The sequence below is a fragment of the Myotis daubentonii genome, chromosome X, assembly GCF_963259705.1.
Source record: "Myotis daubentonii chromosome X, mMyoDau2.1, whole genome shotgun sequence".
In the NCBI taxonomy this organism is placed as follows: domain Eukaryota; kingdom Metazoa; phylum Chordata; class Mammalia; order Chiroptera; family Vespertilionidae; genus Myotis; species Myotis daubentonii.
This window is the reverse complement of record NC_081861.1, coordinates 95,604,619-95,623,779: the sequence shown is the minus strand read 5'-3', so window position 1 is coordinate 95,623,779 and position 19,161 is coordinate 95,604,619. Positions and strand designations below refer to the sequence as shown.

The following is a 19,161-nucleotide window of genomic DNA, read 5'->3' as shown; positions in this document are numbered from 1 at the left end:
GACAGCCGTGTCCTCAGGTGCCAGACCCTTTCCACGCACGCGAGACCCCGTACCTCTGCACTCCTCTGCAGCTCCTCTGGCTCTCAGTGTGCTTTTCTTTCCTTCTAGTTGTAGAATTTACACTCAGCCAGCTCTCCTGTAGTTCTGGATGAGTCCAGCTTGTGTTTTTGATGCATTTATCAATTGTTGTGGGAAGCAGCAATTTCCCGGTGTTTATCTATGCCGCCATCTTAGTTTCTCTGCCTGGAATTCTTGAAATGACAATCTTTTTTCTTTTTCTTTATTGATTAAGGTATTACATATGTGTCCTTATCCCCCATCCCCCCCCCCACACACACACACTCATGCCCTCACCTCCCTGGTGTCTGTGTGGAAATTACAATCTTGACAAGAAGGTTAAAAGACAAAACTCAAAAGTGAGGAGACTTATAATAACTAAAAGTTTAGTGAGATGCAGAAACCCATGTGACAAAGGGGAAAGACTAATGTATAGTTTCCCCAATTAGGTTGGAGGAGTAGCTTTTCTGGATGTAGGCTTGTCGCACCTGTCTGAAGCCCTTTTGTCCAATAGAACATAAATTAAACTAAGGGAAATATCAAAAGATTTTCCCCATCGCTTCTCGGCCTTTTGGCTAAGATCAAGTGTAGTATCTGTTCTTATCAGATTTTCCCATGAGTAAACAGTGGGCCTTTTCTGTCTGACCTGTTTGGCCAGAAAAGGAAAAGAAGTTTCAAGGGAAGGTGATGGACAAATCATGTTTCATTGACTCAGCCATATGTTCAAATCATTGAGTCTCACTGCAGAAGACAGTGATATACACTGAGTGGCCAGAATATTATGACCACTTGATGTTTGTAGGCAAATTAGCTATAATTTTGTGCTGAAGTTGCTAGAGGGCCAGACCATTATAAATAGGGAAGCAGGTTGTTTACCACGACAGTAGAAGTGATTTTTCCCCCCCTGAGGATATGTGTAAACTATGTGATTTAACAGCCTTTGAACGTGGGATATATTTGTACGTGAGTAGCCAGATTATTATGACCACCCTACCAGTACTTCATTGGGCCACCATTTGCCTTCAATACTGTGGCAATTCTTCTTGACATTGACTCCACGAGATGTTGAAAGGTTATGCGAGGAATCTGACACCATGCCTGATGAACAGCACTGTCTAGTTCTGTGAGATTCGATGACTGTGGAACCAGCTGCCTAATGGCTCTTTTAACTTCGTCCCACAAATGCTCAATTGGATTGAGATATGGTGATTGTGGGGGCCACCTAAGCAAGGTAAAGTCTCCCTCATGTTTTTGAAACCACTCCTACACGATACGAGCACCGTGGTATGGCACATTGTCTTGTTGGAAGAAGCCATCTCCATTGGGATATGCCATCAACATGATAGGATGAATTTGATCAGAAATGCTACTTAGGTATGCTGTGCTATTCAGATGTTGTTCCACAGAAATTAAAGGGCCCAAATCATGCCAGGACAATATGCCCCAAACCAAAACACTGCTCCCACCAGCTTGAAGGGTTGTAATCATGCATGTGGGGTGCATGCTTTCATGCTGTTTCTGCCAAATTCTCACTCTGCCTTCTGCATGATGCAACTGGCAACGTGATTCATCAGACCACATGACTTTTTTCCAATGCTCGGCTGTCCAATACTTGTGATCCTGTGTGAATTGGAGATGTTTTATCTTGGTAACTGCAGACATCAAAGGTGTTTGAACAGGCCTTCGGCTTCCATATCCCATATGATGCAATGTACGACTAATTTGCCTACAAACGTCAAGTGGTCATAATAATCTGGCCACTCAGTGCAGTGTATTATATTATTAGTAGAGGCCCGGTGCATAAAATTCTTGCACTCGGCGGCGGGGGGGGGGGGAGGGAGGGGGTTCCCTCAGTCTAGCCTGCACCCTCTCCCAGTCCAGGAGCCCTCGGGAGATGTCTGATTGATGGCTTGGGCCCGCTCCCCACGGACATCCTTAGTGCTGCGCTTGCCAGCCATGAGCCAGGCTCAGGGCTTCTGGCTGAGCGGTGCTCCCCCTGTGGGAGAGCATTGACCACCAGGGGGAAGCTTCTGCATTCAGTGTCTGCCCCCTGGTGGTGAGTGTACATCATAGTGACTGGTCGTTCCACCGTTTGGTCGATTTGCATATTAACCTTTTATTATATAGGATATATATTTAAATTCATATTTTTTATTGTTGATAGTATTATAGATATCTCCCACTCCCCCTTTACCCCAGTCTTTCAAGCCCCTACCCACCCCCAAGTCTTCAATCCCCTATTACCTGTTCCCATGGGCTATGCATATAAGAATATAAGGTATTTGGTTTATTTCTTCTCATCCCCCCAATCCTCACACCAAGGTTTGTCAGTCTGTTCCATGTTTCCATACTTCCAGGTTTTTTGTTAGTCAATTCACTTTGTACATTAGATTCCATAAATAAGTAAGATCATGTGATATTTGTCTTTCTCAGATTGGCTTATTTTTCTTATCTTAATAGCCTCTGGGTCCATCCATGCTGTCCCAAAGGGTAAGAGATCCATGTCCTTTTTGGATGCATATCATTCCATTGTGTAAATGTCCCATAGCTTTTTTTAAAATTTTATTTTATTGTTTAAAGCATTACAGATAGTAGTACATATGTCTCCTTTTTTCCCCCCATTGACCTTCCCCTGTCCTCCCCTACCTCTGATCACATTCCCTCACTCCACCCCCGCAGTGTCTTGTGTCCATTGGTTATACTTATATGCATGCATACAAGTCTTTCAGTTGATCTCTTACCACCCCAACCCAACACTCCCCAGCCTTCCCACTGTAATTTGACAGTCTGTTCATTGCTTCTCTGCCTCTGTATCTATCTATTTGTTCATTGGGTTATAATGTTCTTTATTATCCATAAATGAGTGAGATCATATGGTATTTTTCTTTCACTGACTGGCTTATTTCACTTAGCATAATGCTCTCCAGTACTATCCATGCTGCTGCATATGGTAAGAATTCCTCCTTTTTTATGGCAGCGTAGTATTACATTGTGTAGAGGTACCACAGTTTTCTAATCCACTCATATCTTGATGGGCATTTAGGCTGTTTCCAAATCTTGGCTATTGTAAATTGTGCTGCTATGAATATAGGGGGTCATATATCCTTTCTGATTGGTGTTTCTGTTTTCTTGGGATATATTCCTAGAAGTGGTATTACTGGATCAAATGGTAGTTCCATTTTTAATTTTTTGAGGAAACTCCATACTGTTTTCCACAGTGGCTGCACCAGTTTGCATTCCCACCAACAGTGAAGGAGGGTTCCTTTTTCTCCGATTCCTCTCCACCACTTATCATTTGTTGATTAGTTGATGATAGCCAATCTGACAGGTGTGAGGTGGTACATCATTGTCGTTTTGATTTGCATCTCTTTGATGATTAGTTACTTTAAGCATGTTTTCATGTGTCTCTAGGCTTTCTGAGTGTCCTCTTTCGAAAAGATTCTATTTAGGTCCTTTGCCCATTTTTTGATTGGATTGTTTATTTTCCTTTTGTTGAGTTGTATGAGTTCCCTGTAAATGATGGAGATTAAACCCTTATCGGAGATAACATTGGCAAATATGTTCTCCCATGCAGTGGGCTTTCTTGTTGTTTTGTTGATGGTTTCTTTTGCTGTGCAGAAGCTTTTTATTTTGATGTAATCCCATTTGTTTATTTTCTCCTTAGTCTCTCTTGCCCTAGGATCTGTGTCTGTAAAGATATTTCTACGATGTATGTCTGCAATTTTGCTGCCTATGGAGTCTTGTAGGATTTCTATGGTTTCCCATCTTACATTCAAGTCCTTTAGCCATTTTGAGTTTATTTTTGTGTACGGTGTAAGTAGGTGATATAGCTTCATTTTTTTGCATGTATGTGACCAAATTTTCCAGCACCATTTATTAGTCTGTTTTGACTCCATTGTACGCTCTTGCCTCCTTTGTCAAATAATAATTGAGTATAATGGCTTGGGTCAATTTCTGGGTCCTCTATTCTGTTCCATTAGTCCAAATGTCTGTTCTTGTGCCAGTACCAGGCAGTTTTGAGAACCGTGGCTTGGTAATATAGTTTGATGTCTGGTATTGTGATCCCTCCAAGTTTGTTCTTCTTTCTCAGGATAGCTGTGGTTATTCGGGGTCTTTTTTTATTCCAGATGAATTTTTGGAGAGTTTGTTCCAGATCTTTGAAATATGCTGTTGGTATTTTAATAGGTATTGCATTGAATCTATACATTGCTTTAGGTAGTATGGACATTTTAATGATGTTGATGTAACCAATCCATGAACATGGTATGTTCTTCCATTTGTTTATATCTTCCTCTATCTCTTTTTTCAATGGCCTGTAATTTTCCAAGTACAGGTCTTTTACGTCATGGGTTAAGTTTATTCCTAGGTATCTTATTTTTTTGGTGCAATGGTAATTGGGATTGTTTTTTTCATTTCTCTTTCTGTGAGTTCATTATTGGTGTTTAAAAAGGCCATAGATTTCTGGGTGTTAATTTTGTATCCTGCTACATTTCCAAATTCATTTATTAGGCATAATAGTTTTTTGATGGAGTCATTGGTGTTTTCTATGTGTAATATCATGTCATCTGCAAATAAGGACAGTTTTACTTCTTTTCCAATTTGGATGCCTTTTATTTTTTCTTCTTGTCTGATCGCTATGGCTAGTATTTCTAGTACTATGTTGAACAGGAGTGGTGAATGTGGGCATCCTTGTCTTGTGCCTGTTCTTAAGGGAAATGGATTTAGTTTTTGCTCATTGAGTATGATGTTGGCTGTAGGTTTATCATATAGGGCTTTTATTATATTGAGGTATTATCCCTCTCTTCCCACTTTGCTGAGAGTTTTTATCAAGAAAGGGTGTTGAATTTTGTCAAATGCTTGTTCTGCATCCATTGATATAATTATGTGATTTTTTGTCTCTTAGTTTGTTTATGTGATGTATCACATTTATTGATTTGCGGATATTGAACCATCCTTGTATCCCTGGAATAAATCCCACTTGGTCATGGTGTATGATCTTTCTAATGTATTGCTGAATCCAATTTGCTAGGATTTTGTTGAGGATTTTAGCATCTATGTTTATCAAGGATATTGGCATGTATTTCTCTTTTTTTGTGGTGACTTTATCTGGTTTTGGGATTAGGGTAATGCTGGCTTCATAGAAAGAGCTTGGAAGTGTGCCTTCCTCTTGAATTTTTTGGGATTGTCTCAGTTGGATAGGTTTTAGTTCTTCTTTGAATGCTTGGTAGAACTCCCCTGTAAAGTCGTCCGGACCAGGGCTTTTTTTTGCTGGAAGGTTTTGATCGCTGTTTCAATTTCTTTGGTAGTTATCAACCTATTCAGGTTTTTTGATTCTTCTTGGTTGAATTTTGGGAGCTTGTATTTTTCTTAGAATATGCCCGTTTCATCTACATGGTCCATTTTGTTGGAATAGAGTTGTTCATAGTATTTTTTCATAATCATTTGCATTTCTGTGGGATCCATTGTTATTTCACCTCTTTCATTTCTGATTTTGTTTATTTGGGTCCTCTCTCTTTGCTTCTTGGTGAGCCTGGCTAGCGGTTCATCAATCTTGTTTAACCTTTCAAAAATCAGCTCTTGGTTTTGTTGATCTTTTGGTGTTTTTTTTTTTAATTTTTTGTTTTTTTTGGTCCCTATGTCATTTATCCTCTTTGAGTTGTAGGGTTAGATAATTTATTACTATTGTTTCTTATTTTTTGAGGCATGCCTGTAGAGCTATGAACTTCCCTCTCAAGTCTTCTTTCGCTGTGTCCCACAGATTTTGGATTGTTTTATTTTCATTGTTGTTTATTTCCATGATGCATTTTATTTCTTCTTTGATTACTCTGGTAACCTAGTCATTGTTTAATAGCATGCTATTTAGCCTCCAGGTGTTTAATTTTTTTAATTGTTTTTATTGTTGATTTCTAGTTTTATGCCATTGTGGTTTGAGATGGTGCTTGATATGATTTCTATCTTCTTGAATTTGAAGAGACTTTGCCTGTGGCCCAATATATGGTCTATCATTGAAAATAACCCATGTGCACTTGAGAAGAATGTATATTCTATGGCTTTGTGGTGAAATGTTCTGAAGATGTCAATTAATTCCATCTGATCTAGTGCATCATTTAGGATTGATGTTTCTTTGCTTATTTTTTGTTTAGAGGACTTGTCCAATGGTGATAGTGGGGTATTAAGGCCCCCACTATGACAGTATTGCTATCAATCTCTCCCTTGATATCTTTCAAAAGTTGTTTTATGTAATTGGTTGCTCCTGTATTGGGTGCATATATGTTTACCAGAGTTATATCTTCTTGTTGAATTGCTCCCTTTAGTATTATGAAGTGGCCTTCCTTATCTCTTGTTATGTCCTTCACTTTGAGATCTAATTTGTACGATATAAATATTGCTACCCCAGCTTTTGTTCATTTCCATTTTCCTGAAAAATCTTTTTTCCATCCCTTCACCATCAGTCTTTGTGAGTCCTTTGTTCTGATGTGGGTTTTCTGTAGACAGCATATATATGGGTCATGTTTTCTTATCCACTCAGCTACCCTATGTCTTTTGATTGGGCCATTTAATCCATTAACATTTAAAGTTATTATTAATAGGTTCTTATTTGTCACCATTTTTTTTACACCTTTGTTCCTTCTTCATTTCCTATTTCTTCTTTTTACAGCAGACCCTTTAGCATTTCTTGCATTGCTGGTTTGGTGGTAATGAACCCCCTTAGGCTTTTTTTTGTCTGTGAAGCTTTTGATTTCACCCTCAATTTTGATTGATAGCCTTGCTGGGTACAGTATTCTTGGATTCAGACCCTTCCTTTGCATGACTTTGTATATTTTATTCCATTCCATTCTTGCCTGATGTGTTTCTGTTGAGAAATCAGTTGCTAGTCTGATGGGGGATCCTTTGTAGGTAATTTTCTATCTCTCTCTGGCTGCTTTTAAAATTCTTACTTTGTCATTGGTTGTTGACAATTTAATTATAATGTGCCTTGGTGTCGGTCTTTTGGGGTTTATTTTGTTTGGGATTCTGTGAGCTTATTGGATTTGTGGAGTTTTCTGTCATTATTTCTTCAAACAGGTTTTCTATTCCTTGCTCAGTTTTCTATCCTTCTGGCACCCCTATTATGCGGATGTTGTTTCGTTTCATGTTGTCCCAAAGTTCCCTGAGGCTCTTCTCCTGTTTTTTAACTTTTTTTCTAGATGCTGCTCTGCTTGGGTATTTTTTCCTACCTCGTCTTTTAGCTCACTAATGCAGTACTCTGCTTCTTCTAGTCTACTGTTGATGCTTTCCATTGAGTTCTTTACAGCAACAATGTCATTTTTCATTTCTTCTTGATTCTTCTTCATTTCCTCTTGGTTCTTACACATATTGTTGAATTTGTCTTCCATTCTTTTCAGCCACCTTATGACCATTTCTCTGAATTCTTTCTCTGAGATATCACTTGCCTCATTTTCGTTTACTTCCTTTTCTGGTGATGCCTCCTTTTCTTTCGTTTGCGGGCTGTTTCTTTGTCTCCCCGTGATTTCTCTTCTCTGGGTATCTGGTTATGTAGCTCTCTCTATCCTTCATCTAGGTGAAATTTGACCTTCCCATGAGGAGGAGCAGGGCTCATCCAAGTCCACATATTCACGCTGCTTGAGATCTGGTGTTCCTGGGTTTGTAGCTGGTCCCTGGGAGCCATGGTTGCAGGGCCCCTGGATGTATACACTTCCAATAACAGCCATTCTCCCCTTCAAGATGGCACAGTCTCCACGGCAGAGCCTCTCCGGGAGAGATTTCAGCAGCAGTGGAGGCTGCCTGGTTAGGGGAACCTGATCTACTAGTCTCCAAAAGTCCTCTGGAGTATAGCTATCACTCACCCACAAATTTACACTCTCTTGTACGTCCACACCCTCCTCTTTCATTCTCTCACTCACACACTATCTTGCTGTCTGCCTTCATGTCAGCAGCCATCTTCCCTTTTTGTCCCATAGCTTTTTTATCCATTCCTCTACTGATGGGCACTTGAGCTGTTTCCAAATCTTAGCTATTGTAAATAATGGTGATATGAACATAGTGGTGCGTATATTCTATCTGATTGGTGTTTTGGGGTTTTTAGGATATATTCCCAGAAGAGGGATTGCTGAGTCAAATGGAGGTTCCATTTTTTTTTTTTTTTTTGAGGAAACGCCATACTGTTTCCCATAGTGGCTGCACCAAACTGCATTTCCAGCAGCAGGGAAACAGTGTTCCTTTTTCTTCCCCACCAGCACTTGTTGTTTGTTGATTTTTAGATGATAGCCATTCTGACAGGTGTGAGGTGATATCTGGCACCCTAACACTCATTGTGTTTTAGTTTGCACACATTGTGTTTTAATTTGCATCTCTCAGATGATAAGTGACTGAGTATTTTATCAAATGTCTCTTGGCCATTTCTATGTCCTCTTTGGAGAAGTGTCTATTCAGGTCCTCTGCCCATTTTTTAATTGGATTTTTTGTCTGCCTTTTGTTGAGTTGTATGAGCACTTTATATATTTTTGAAATTAACCCCTTATCACATGTATGGTTGGAAAGTATGTTCTCCCATAGAGAGGGTTTCCTTTTCATTTTGTTGGTGGTTTATTTTGTTTAACAGAAGCTTTTTATTTTGATGTAGTCCCATTTGTTTATTTTGTCCTTTGTTTCTCTTGCCCTACAAGATATATCAACAAAAATTCTGCTACATGAGAAGACTGAGATTTTACAGCCTGTGTTTTCTTCTTAGACTTCCATGGTTTCATGCCTTACATTTATGTCTTTTATCCATTTTGAGTTTATTGCATATTGCGTAAATTGGTGGTCTAGTTTCATCATTTTGCATGTGTCTGTTCAGTTTCCCCAACACCATTTGTTGAAGAGATTATTTTTACTACATTTTGCCGGAGTCCAACCCCAGCGGGTCCAGGGGTCCCCAAAGGTGTGGACGGAGTCGGCGAAGAAGGAAGGACATGGAGACAGTGTTCAGTTGATCAGCAGCGTAGCCAGGATCTCTAGCCAAGTTCTGGTCTCGATCTCCAGAGAGGTTCTGCTTAGGATCTCCAGAGAGGTTCTGTCCAGGTTCTCCAGTCAGGTTCAGTGTCCAGGTTCCAGTCAGGTTCTCCTGACAATCTCTGTAGTCAGGTTCAGTCCAGGATCCCTTGCCATGTTCTCCCGCTAGGCTCTGTCTCTAGGCTCCGAGTAGGTTCTGTCTTCTGAATTCTGTGTTCTAAGTTCTGAGTGTTTCTGTCTTGTTACAACTGTATTTATACCAGTTGATTCAATCCTATCAATCTCTATTACAAAGGTTAGGGCATTTCTTATCTCCATTCCAGGGAGAAAAGATTATGTAGTTTAAGCATGATTGTTCGTAGTTAAAGGGATTAATTACCCGCCTGGCACTTAGTTGAGGGGTTTTATCCCCTCCCTAACTTCAGGGGAAAATCCCTACCTGGGGATTCAACCTTTCTCGGAGAGGTGACTTTGGTTAAAACACAGCGCCAAGAAGGTGAGCAAACATATTAAGAACCGTATGCCATATATGCCAGGTCCCTTGAAACAGCAAGGATGGACCGGCTCCCGGCAACATTTTATGTTTGTTCTTGCTACGTTAATTGACCATAATGGTGTGGGTCATTTGTGTGGTCTATTCTGATACATTGGTCTACATGCCTGTTCTTGTACCAGTACCAGTCTGTTTTGGTTATATTGTCTTTGTAGTATAGTTTCATATCCAGTATTGAGATCCCTCCAACTTTTTCTACTTTCTCAAAATTGCTGCAGCTATTTGGGGTTTTTCATGATTCCATATATATATTTGGAGTATTTGTTCTAGTTCTGTGAAGTTTGCCATTGGTATTTTGATTGGATTGTGTTGATTCTATAGATTGCTTTGGGTAATATAGACATTTTAATTATGTTAATTCTTCCAATCCATGAACATGGTATACATTTCCATTTGTTTGTATATTCCTATATTTCTTTTTTTCAACATTCTATATTTTTCCAAGTACAGATCTTTTACCTCATTGGATAAGTTTATTCCTAGGTATCTTATTTTTTTGTTGTTGTTGTTGCAATGTTAAAGGGGATTGTTTTTTGTTGTTGTTGTTGTTTGTTTTTTTAGTTTCTCTTTCTGATAATTCATTATTGTTGTATAAAAATGCCACCATTGCCCTGACTGGTTTGGCTCAGTGGAGAGAGGGTTGGCCTGTGGACTGAAGGGTCCTGAGTTCGATTCTGGTCAAGGGCATGTACCTTGGTTGCAGGCACATCCCCAGTGGAAGGTGTGCAGGAGGCATCTGATTGATGTTTCTCTCTCATAGATGCTTCTAACTCTCTATCCTTTCCCTTCCTCTCTGTAAAAAATCAATAAAATATATATAAAAAATAAAAAATAAAAATGCCACCATTTTCTGCATGTTGATTTTCTATTCTGCTACATTGCCACAAATTTATTAAGTCTAGTGGTTTCCTGGTGGAATCTTTAGGGTTTTCTATGTACAATATCATGTCATCAGCAAATAATGACAGTTTTACTTCCTTCTTTCCAAGTTGGATGCCTTTTACCTCTTCTTGTCTGATTGCTGTGACTTGGACTTCCAGTACTATGTTGAATCAATGTGGTGAAAGTGGACATCCTTGTCTAGTTCTTGTTCTTATAGGAAACATTTTTTGACTATTGAGTATTATGTTGGCTGTAGTTTTGCCATATATGGACTTTATTATGTTGAGATATGGTCCCTATATTCCCACTTTGCTGAGAGGTAAACAAAAAATAGATGTTGATTTTTGTTGAAAGCTTTTTCTGCATCTATTGATATGATCGTGTGAGATTTATCATTCATTTTGTTTATGTGATGTATCACCTTTATTGATTTGCCAATATTGTAACAATATTGTAACAATCTTGCATCCCTGGAATAAATCCCACTTGATCATGTTGTGGGATTTTTTTTAATATACTGCTGGAGACAATTTGATATTTTGTTGAGGATTTTAGCATCTGTGTTTATCAGGGACATTGGCCTGTAATTTTCTTTCTTTGTAGTATCTTTATCTGGTTTTGGAATTAGGGTAATGCTGGCTTCGTAAACAGAGCTTGGAAGCATTCCTTCCTCTTGAATTTTTTGAAATAGTTTGAGGAGGATAGGTTTCAGTTCTTCTTTGAATGTTTGGTAGATTTTTCCTGTACATCCATCTGATCCAAGACTTTATTTTCAAGGATTTTTTAAATTACTGCTTCAGTTTCATCAGGTGTTATTTGTCTATTTGGGTTTTCCGATTCTTCCTTGTTGAGCTTGGGAGATTATACATTTCTAGGAATTTTTCCATTTCACCCAGGTTGTCCAGTTTATTGGCACATAGTTGTTCATAGTTTTGGCTTACAAATCCTTTGTATTTCTGTGGTGTCTGTTGTTATATTGCCTCTTTCAATTCTGATTTTATTTATTTGGGCCCTCTCTCTTTGTTTCTTGATGAGTCTGGTTAGAGGTTCATCAATTCTGTATCTTTTCACAGAACCAGCTCTTGGATTCATTGATCATTTGAACTGTTTTATTAGTCTATGTCGTTTATTTCCACTCTTATCTTTATTATTTCCTTCTGTCTACTTCCTTTGGGCTTTTGTTGCTGTTCTCTTTCTAGTTCATTTAGTTGTAGTGTTAGATAGTTTCTTAGTGCTCTTTCTTGCTTCTTGAGGTAGCCCTATAAAGCTATGATTTTCCCTCTTGGACTGCTTTTGCTGTATCCCATAGGTTTTGGGTTGATATGTTTATTTTCATTTGTTCCCAGGAAGTCTTTACTTGATCTCTTTGGTAACACATTCATTGTTTAATAACATGCTATTTAGTCTCCATGTATTTGAGTGTTTTATTTTTTTATTTTTTGTATTGTAGTTGATTTCTAACTTCATGCCATTGTGATCCAAGAAGATGTTTGATATTGTATCAATCTTCTTCAATTTGTATAGATTTGTTTTGTCCCCTAACTTGTGGTCTATCTTTGAGAATGTTCCATGTAGCTTGAGAAGAATGTATCTTCTTCTGCTCTGTGGTGAAATGTTCTGTAAATACCATTTAGATCCATCTGACCTAGTGTGTCATTTAAAACCTCTATTTCTTTTATTTTAATTAAATCTTTATTGTTCAGATTATTACAGTTGTTCCTCTTTTTTCCCCCCATAGCTCCCCTCCACCTGGTTCCCACCCCACCCTCTGCCCTTACCCCTGCACTGTCCTCATCCATAGGTGCACATTTTTTGTCCAGTCTCTTCCCGCATCTCCCACACCCCTTCCCCCCCCCAAGAATAGTGAGTCCATTCCCTTTCTATGTCCCTGATTCTATTATAATCACCAGTTCATTCTGTTCATCAGATTATTTATTCACTTGATTCTTTGATTCACTTGTTGATAGATGCATATTTGTTGTTCATAATTAGTATCTTTACCTTTTTCTTCTTCTTCCAGTAGTTTTCATCCTATTCATGTTTCTGATTCTTTCTGATTGAGTTTTAGAAAATTGTATTTTTCTAGGAGTATACCTGTTTCATCTAGGTTGTCCAGTTTCTTGGAGTAGAGTTGTTTGTAGTATTTTTTTTTACAAACCTTTGTATTTCTGTGGGGTCAGTTGTTACTTCACCTGTTTCATTTCTGATTTTGTTTATATAGTTCCTATCTGTTAGTGAGCCTAGCTGAAGGTTCATCAATTTTTTTATCATTTCAGAGAAACTCCTCTTGGTTTTGTTGATCTTTTCTATTGTTTTTAGGTCTCTATGTTATTTATTTCCACTCTTGTTATTATCATTTCATTCCTTCTACTTACTCTGGGCCTTTCTTCTTTCTCTCTTTTCAATTCTTTCATTTGTCAGGTTATCTATCTTACTGCCAGTTTTTCTTTTCTTATTTTTTTTAAGGTAGGCCTGTTGTACTGTGAACTTCCTTCTCAGGACTGCTTTCATTGTGTATCTTGATTTGGGATTTTTGTGTTTTTATTTTCATTATTTCCAGTTGAAATTATTTCTTCTTTGATCTCTTTGGTAACCCAGTCATTATTTAATAGCATGCTATTTTCTTCTTTGATATCTTTGGTTTTTTATTTCTTCTTTGATCTCATTGGTAACCCAATCATTGTTTAATAGCATGCTATTTGGTCTCCATGTGTTTGTTTTTATTGTAATTTTATGCCATTGTGATCTGAGAAGATGCTTGATATGATTTCTATCTTCTTGAATTTGTAGAGACTTAGCCTATGTCCTAATATGTATTCTATCTTTAAAAATGTCACATGTGCACTTAAGAAGACTTTATATTCCTATGCTTTGGGGTGGAATGTTATAAAGATGTCAATTAATTCCATCTGATATAGTGAGTCATTTAGGATTGCTGCTGCTTTGCTGATTTTTTTTGTCTAGAGTATTTGTTCAGTGGTGTCAATGCAGTATTAAAATCTCCTACTATGATTGTATTGCTGTCGATCTCTCCCTTGATATCTTCCAGAAGTTTTTTAATGTATTTGGGTGCTCCGGTATTGTGTGCATATATGTTAACCAGAGTTATATCCTCCTGTTGAATTGATCCTTTTAGTATTATGAAGTGGTCTTCCTTATCTCTTCTCATGACCTTCAATTTGAGGTCAATTTTGTCAGACGTAAGTATTGCTACCCAAGCTCTTTTTCCATTTCCATTTGCCTGAAATTTTTTCCCATCCATTCACTTTCAGTCTCTGTCAGTCCTTTGTTCTGAGGTGAGTCACTTGTAGACAGCATATATATGGTTCATGTTTTCACATCCACTCAGCTACCCTATATCATTTGATTGAATCATTTAATCCATTTTCATTTAAGGTTATTATTGATAGGTACTTCTTTGTTGTCATTTTTATTCTTTATGCCTATTTTCCTTCTTCCCTTTCTATTTCTTCTTTTTACAACAATACCTTTAGTATTTCTTGCATTGATGGAATGGTGGTAATAAACTCCCTTAGCTTTCTTTTGTTTGTTAAGCTCCTGATTTCCCATTCAATTTTGAATGATAGTCTTGCTGGATAGAGTATTCTTAGATTCAGTCTCTTGCTTTGCATCACTCTGTATTCTTCATTTCATTCCCTTCTGGCCTGATGTGTTTCTGTTGAGAAATCAGTTGATAGTCTTATGGGAGTTCCTTTAGAGGTAACTTTGTGTCTCTCTCTGGCAGTCTTTAAGGTTCTTACTTTGTCATTGATGTTTGACAATTAGATTATGATTTGTCTTCTTGTCAGTCTTTTTGAGTTCATTTTGTATGGGACTCTGTGTGATTCTTAGATTTGTGTTGCCTTTTTCTTCCCAAGGTCAGGGTAATTTTCTGTCATTATTTCTTCAAACAAGTTTTCTATTCCTTGCTCAGCTTTCTTGCACCCCTATTATGTGAATGTTGTTTTGTTCCAGTTTGTTCTAATGCTTCCTTGTACTCTCCTCCTGCTTTTTATGTTTTGTTTTTTTCCAGTTGCTGCTCTGCTGGGGTGTTTTTTCCTATCTTGTCTTCTAACTCACTGATTCAGTCCTCAACTTCTTCTAGTCTACTGTTGAAACCTTCCATTGTGTTCTTTATTGCAGCTACGTCATTCTTCATTTGCTTTTGATTCTTACACATATTGGTGAATTTCGCATCCAGTCTTTTCAGCATCCTTATAACAATTACTCTGAATTCTTTTTCTGACATATTGCTTGCCTCCATTTCATTTACTTCCTTTTCTGGTGATCGCCTTTTCTTTCATATGGGGGTTGTTGTTTTTTCTCCCATTTTTGCTGTTCCTTTGTGATTGTTTCTATGTATTAGATCAAACTACTATGCCACCCAGATTTTTTGAATTTTTCTTATGTAGGAGATATTATGTAGAACCCAGTGGTTTAATCTCTCAGGTCTTATAGGTTGGGTATTTTAGGGATTTCTCCTACCTGAGATATTTGGGTTCTCTTTGTTGTAGTTTGGTCTTGAATGTTATTTTCCCATTTGTGGATAGAGTCTCCTCTCAAGGTGTCTGGTTATGTGGCTTGCTCTCTTGCCTGTCATACCAACCATTGTTGAGGTGTTGATCGAACAGCACAAAACACAACACAAGGCATGATACAGAAAGATCAGAAAATGAATATACTCAAGAGGCCTATAACCCCAATACAAGTGACCACCAGAGAAAAGAGAATTAGGAGAGAGAATAGAGAGAAAAAATGATAGCAAAAGAAAAAAGAAAGAAAAAAAAGGAAAGGAAAAGGAAAACAGAGAAAAAAGAAAGAATATGGGGAGACAACACAACAAAAAAAAAGAAACCAAAAAGAACAAACAAAAAATACCCAGAAGTTGGGGGGCGGGGATGAATCTGTATAGGCAGGTCTTAAATAAGGTTAAGGAATTGGATAAATAGGGGAAGCACCATAGTTTAGTATAGAGGAGGGAGAAAGAGAATGAGTGTATAAGAGGAAAAAATAAAATTTTATTTATTTATTTTTTGAAAAGGAGAATAGAGGAGAGAGCAGATAGGTCTGAATTTAGGAAGTTAAACTAATTAAAAAATTAGGAGCAGAAAAGAACAAGGGGAGGAGAGGGAAAAAAGAGAAAAAGATTGAGTAGCAAAGAAAGAAAAGAGAAGGGGAAATGGAGTAGGTGCAGGGGAGAGAAAATTCGATATATGAATAAGCTAACAGAAACTACAATAATAATAACACATCAATAAAGCAGATAAATAAGATCACTTTTAAACAAGGGGTAGAAAAAGAAAAGGGAAAAGCTAAAGTGGGAAATGAGAAGAAAAACAGGATAGAAAAGGGAGAAGTGAGGAAAAAAGGTGAGAAAAAAAAAGAAAAAGGGAAAAAAATACAATAACAAGAAAAAAGTAAAATAAATATAATACTAAAAAATTAAAAATAAAAAAGGTAACAAATAAAAAGGTGTAGTGTCGTTCACTTCAGCCATGTTTTAATTCCCCATGTGGGCTGGTTTAGGACCCCACTCTTCTGTTCTGTCTTTCAACTCTGGGCTTCCTGCTAGGTATTTAGGTGCTATCTACTGTCAGGCACTGTATTTGGTGATCCACTGTTCCTCTGCTTGTGCCTGTCTCCACAGGCCCTGGCTGCAAGCAGGCAGGACCAATCTTTCTGCTTTGCCTGTCTGGCAGCTACCAATCTTAGTCACTCCAGCATCTGTTTCCATCAGGGCTTTAGGTTGGGTTGGTGCTGTTTTGCTATCAGGATTAGATAGATGTATTTTCTGAGACCCAGGGCCACTCTGCTGTGAGTGGCCCAAAATATAACTCTGGCCTTGATAGGTCAGAGATCCTTGTATGGAGACCAATGAGGTTGGCTGGCAACCTGGAGCTTTTATCAGTCTGATTTCCAGAACAGTGAAGTGGGCTGGCCCCTTTTCCAACCTACCCAGAGAGTTCTTTAGAGCTATGAGAGCCTTTGTTTCCTTTGTATAGCTCAAAATGCAGGCAGGGTGTGGTAGGCTGTATTCTTTGCCTTGAGGCCACTGGGAGGGGTTAGCTCTTCTGGGGAGAAATGGCAACTTGGGTTTGGAGGGTGATGAAGAGCCACATCTCACTGCCCTGTCTCCCTCACCAGTCTCTCCTCAGGCTCCACAAATCCATGCCTCTCCCTGCACCAGAGCCTCGGGTGAGTTTTTGCAGGTGAAAAGTCCTATATTCAGGGTTTAACAAATAAAAGAAAAGACAAAACAATAGCAAAACAATCACAAAACTGCGGGTTTCTCTCCCCCTGGCACCATGTTGCCGGGGCCACTTTTCAGGCCATCTTTTGGGGCACAGCCTGCTGTGGCCCTGGTCCCAGGTCTAGATTACCCAGGCACCAGCAGCTCTGCTGATTTTCCTTTTCACACTTCAGTATTATTCTGGTCACCAAGGAACGTGGCTTTGGTGCAATGTAGCCTTTACCTCACCCTCTGCCTGGGAGCTGGGTGTCCCTCTCCTGTCCAGATCCCTGCTCCTATCATTTTCCAGGTATCCTCTTTCCTTCCTTACTGAAAATTCTTTCCTCAGCTATGTCTAATTTGTTAATTCTGGGTGTATGTTCTCCGATTTAGTTGCTTTTCCAGCCTGGCCCCAGGAGGATGTGTGCTATATCTCTGCCATTATTTTCTCCTCTCCAGGATGATTTTTATATAATTAAATTGTAATTCCAGTTTGGTCCTGGGAGGAGGTGAGGAAAGCTCCCACCTACTCTGGTATGCCCTTGGATCTCTGTACATTGATTTTGTATCCTGTAACTTAATTATATTTGTTTATTGTTTCTAATAGTTTCTTGGTGGCGTTTTAGGGTTTCCTATATAAAAAATCATGTCATCTCAAAAAGTGACCATTTTACTTCTTCATTCCCAACTTAGATGCCTTTCATTTACTTCTCTTGCATGATTGTTCTTGCTAAGACTTTCCAGTCTATGTTGAATAAGAGTGATAGGAGTGGACATCCTTGTTTCGTTCTCATACTAGAAAAAAATCAGGTTTTCACCACTGAGTATGATATTAGCTGAGGGTTTGCCATTTGTAGCCTTTATTGAGTTGAGGTATTTTCCTTTTACACACATTATATTGATTGCTTAATTATAAATAAATGTTGTATCTTGTAAAAGGTTTTTTATTTCCCTATTGATATTATCATATGATTTTTTAAATTAAATCTTTATTGTTCAGATTATTATAGTTGTTCCTCTTTTTTCCCCCCATAGCTCTCTTCCACCCAGTTCCCACCCCACCCTCCGCCCTCACCCCCAACTGTCCTCATCCATACCTGCAAGATTTTCGTCCAGTCTCTTCCTGCATGCCCCACACCCCTTCCCCCCACCCAAGAACAGTCAGTCTACTCCCTTTCTATGCCCCTGATTCTATTATATTCACCAGTTTATTCTGTTCATCAGATTATTTATTCACTTGATTTTTAGATTCACTTGTTGATAGATGTGTATTTGTTGTTCATAATTTGTATCTTTACCTTTTTCTTCTTCTTCCCCTTCTTAAAGGATACCTTTCAGCATTTCATATAATACTGGTTTGGTGGTGATGAACTCCTTTAGCTTTTTTTTTTTTTATCTGTGAAGCTCTTTATCTGACCTTCAATTCTGAATGATAGCTTTGCTGGGTAAAGTAATCTAGGTTGTAAGTTCTTGGCGTTCATCACTTTGAATATTTCTTGCCACTCCCTTCTGGCCTGCAAAGTTTCTGTTGAGAAATCAGCTGACAGTCGTATGGGTACTCCCTTGTAGGTAACTAATTGTTTTTCTCTTGCTGCTTTTAAGATTCTCTCTTTGTCTTTTGCTCTTGGCATTTTAATTATGATGTGTCTTGGTGTGGTCCTCTTTGGATTCCTTTCATTTGGGGTTCTCTGCACTTCCTGGACTTGTAAGTCTATTTCTTTCACCAGGTATGGGAAGTTTTCTGTCATTATTTCTTCAAATAAGTTTTCAATATCTTGCTCTCTCTCTTCTTCTGGCACCCCTATAATTCGGATGTTGGTACGCTTGAAGCTGTCCCAGAGGCTCCTTACACTATCTTCGTATTTTTGGATTCTTTTTTCATTTTGCTTTTCCAGTTGGGTGGTTTTTTGCTTCTTCGTATTTCAAATCTTTGACTTGATTCTTGCGATCCTCTAGTTTGCTGTTGGAACTCTGCATAATATCCCTTATTTCAGTCAGTGTATGCTTAATTTCTAGTTGGTCCTTTTTCATAACCTCAAGGGTCTCACTAGATTTCTTGAGAGTCACACTACATTTATCGGTGGTCTCACCAGTCTTTTTGAGGGTCTTACTAAATTGATCAGTGGTTTCTAGAAAGTTCTTGAAAAACCTTATGAACATGGTTTTGAACTCTATATCCAGTCGTTTGCTTTCCTCCATTTCTGTCATTTATGACCTGTTTCTTTGTCTCCGCATTTTTTATGCTTACCTGTGTTGGTAGAGTGGCTTTGTGTGCTAGGTGTCTTATAGGGCCCAGTGGCTCAGCCTCCCCAATTACCTGAGGTGGACACTCTTGGTGCACCCCTTTGTGGGCTTTGTGCACAGTCTTGCTGTAGTTAGCCTTGATTGTTTTAGGTATCACTGGGAGGAATTGACCTCCAGGCCAATTGGCTGTGAGAGTCAGCTG

The 19,161-nt window shown here is 38.5% G+C and overlaps 1 pseudogene; it reads left to right on the top strand.

The window, feature by feature from the left end:
• Positions 1 to 612: 612 nt before the first annotated feature.
• Positions 613 to 821, top strand: LOC132225470 (U2 spliceosomal RNA; annotated as a pseudogene).
• Positions 822 to 19,161: the final 18,340 nt, after the last annotated feature.